Raw genomic sequence first — 3,411 nt, forward strand, 5'->3', positions numbered from 1 at the left:
GTTCTTAATCATTAAGACATATCATAAAGCATAAAAGGTACTCTCCCTTCTTCTTAGAATAGAGAACCTTTTATCTTCCTGCCTGCTTGATTCTTCTTATTCGTTCTGCTATTGATTTAAACTCTGATCAATTCAGAATTACACTTAATCTTATAAGTATAATCATATTACTAAACCTTTTAGTAAATCATGATGGATTTCTTTGTTACTCTTGTGGTGGACTTGATCAACACACAAGTTTGTGTACTCGATCTCCTAGTCTTTCACTTCACACTTGGTAAATGAATTATTCTAATTTACAAATATGAAATTTCTCATTCATCGTGCAACCAAGTTGCATGATTCCAAGTTTCTGTCCAATTGAACTTTGGGTGATGAGAAACTCTCCCTATTTGGTAAATTCTCGACATTTCCACAAACAACATAATTAAGAATCACATCCACTTATTGTAGAAATATATGAACATCAATTTTTCATAACGATTTCAGTGCAAGGAAATAAATAAATAGATGAGTCAAATGAAAATTTATTTTATTCATAAAAGCAGCGGAAAACATTTGTCCTTACAATGCAAAATCAACTGAAAAACTATGTAGTCAAAGGAAAATTTTCTAACAACTCTATCATAACTCTCTAAGCTCAAAGTCTAATCTTGAAATCCATGCGATCGAGATCCATTACTCTGTGATTAGATTCATCTTACTCTTTCATCAAGCTTCCTCTCTTTTCACTGATCCTGCAAAACATTCAAATGTAATCTTATCACATCATGTATAAAGAATCAACGAATAGGAACTTAATGGAGTTAGATAGTGGATTTTACCTGAAGCACAAACATACTTTTGACTCTCCCATCTTCTGGACTCTTCAGGCTCTTAGGGCAGACTTGTAACCAATGCCCTTTCTCTTGGCAGCAAACGCAGGTCGGTTCTCCTAGAACGTCCTCGGAAGCATGGCTGGTTGACTTTCCCAACAAATATGCTCCATTGCATTGCCAAATCATTTCTGATTCAACAACAATGAGCATGTAAGTTAGGTTAATGAGGTTTTCGTCATGATCCGTCATATAATACTTTCTTTTGAACTCATTATATGATTCAGGAAGTAGTTGCAAATGCTGGCAAGAGTGTTTCTTCTGAGCACATCAAGAAGAAATTTATTGAGCATCTCTAGTGGTACATCGAAATCTGAAGCTGGCTCTAGAGTGCCTACTTGTTTGTGTTTGTTGAAGAGAAATGATAAGTTAGATTATTGCAATGGTCACTTAGGGGGAGACTATTTGAACAAGAAAAGTGACCTCATGCAATCCGAAGTGAAGGAAATCCGAGATAATGTGTTCCGAAGTGAAGACCAATCCGAAATAGAAGACATGTTTGAGATGCATCTTGACATAGAATGTTTTTGAGTCTGTAAACTGTAATGTTCATTTATTGTTCTAGTTACTATTTTTTCTCTTATTATTGTTTGATAGTATATTACATGGGACAAGATCAACAGAAGCAATTGTGTCAGTTTGTTGATCTTCAGATGTCTTTTAGTCCATGTACTTTCTTAGATTTGTCTTATTGACACTCCTTGTCTATTTAAGGAGTTGTAAACCTTTTGTTTAGCACACATATGTGCGACATCCCATCAATATCAAGAATCATTCAGTCAATCATTCTCTCTAAACATTCTTATTGTTCTTGAATCTCTTTACACTGTTCATACTTATTATTTATTCACTTTGAACACTTTGTTGAACTTCTTAATTCCAAGACAAGACTGGTTTACCAGACTTGAGTGGACATTTATTATTAGCAGACATTAATATTAAGTTAATTCAATGTTTGTTTTCAAACCTTGTCAACGCAGATCGTGGCTTTAACATGCTTACATAGAACACCTACATTTTAAACGACTGTGTACTTTTTGCTCTTCATATAATAGTCTTTTATAGGACACTTTATCGATATTCTAAACAATAAACAACTGTTATAACAATATTTGAAGGGTATTTTTATATGTACCCTCCAAAAAGTTTAATGTACCTCCTATTCGAGTGTAATAATGTTTGTGTATCTCTATGATTTGACGATTTTTATGAGTGGGGAAATAGATGGGGATACGTATAGTAACATCTTATCTGAAACGCAATTACAAAATAACAAAATTGTTAAAATACTTTGTTATTTAGAAATATAAATGAAAATTTCAAAAGGACAAAATATTTGTCATATGTTAAAGACACCAACATGATCTCAAGGCCCCACTTGTGCCCTTCAACCCCCTCAACCTTTACCCTCTTCATCACTTTGTTTGTTGGAAATATATAGAAAAGCATCAAAGTGCTAGAAAAATCATCTCTATCTTGTTTCCCATAAATGGTGAAAATGATACTTCAAAAGAAAATTAATTTGCTTTGCTGATTGATCAATTAGATGTAATTAAAAAGTGGGGTGGGGGGAAGGAAGGGAAGCGATATGGACTTCTCTTTGATTTGTGATAACGTTTTTTGAAAAAAATAATATCTATACTGTTTTCACATTAGTTTTTAAGAAATCGAGGGAAATTATGTTTTTCCAATCGTCAATCATATGTCGATACAATTGAGTGTTCACCATAAATTATACATTTTATATTTTTACTTTTACTTATACATCGTAGTGTTGATTAACCTTTCTTGTTTTCTCATGTTTATATTTAATCTATATTGGCTGCGAAAAAAATGTTAAATAATCCTTATAAGGGAGTGCATACATCATACATTTCATATCACACCGTGTTTTAAAGTAGTGAGGACTATAGATCTTATAAAAATCATGTGGTTAAGCGTACCTGGATACGAGGATGGCTGACCTTCCTCGGAAGTTTTCCAACCGGGTAGCTTAATACGGGACAATATTATGACACATGTCTATGGGATGTTAATTCATCATAAGTTGCAAATAAATAAATGATTATAAAAAGCATGCTTATTTACATTTTGGCAAGCTATATATTGATCATTTATCTTCATTATTTGAACATACATTACTTTTAGAGGCAAAATCCATTACTATCTTTCAATTAATTAATTGGTGGTCCGTGGCCATTCGTGGTGATGAATGATCGTAGGAAGTGGTTGTGAAGGTGGTGGGGGAGTGATGGCAGAAAATGAAGAATAAATACGCAAATTAATAATCATTATGGATTGTAATTGCAGTTAATGACGTGCAACGGACCTTAATGGCTTAGTAGACTCACTTAGTATGGGTTATTAAAGTGTGACAGACTGACGGAGATATTCATAGCAGAACTTTTTTTTTTTTTGGTAATTGTTGTTTATAATATGCTTCACATTCAAAAGATAATATTTATTTTAAAATTTCAGAATGTAACTCTTTTCCAAAAAATTTGTTCCATGATTACTTATTTCTCATTTAGTTATC

Source organism: Lactuca sativa, chromosome 6 (assembly GCF_002870075.4).
Source record: "Lactuca sativa cultivar Salinas chromosome 6, Lsat_Salinas_v11, whole genome shotgun sequence".
Lineage (NCBI taxonomy): Eukaryota > Viridiplantae > Streptophyta > Magnoliopsida > Asterales > Asteraceae > Lactuca > Lactuca sativa.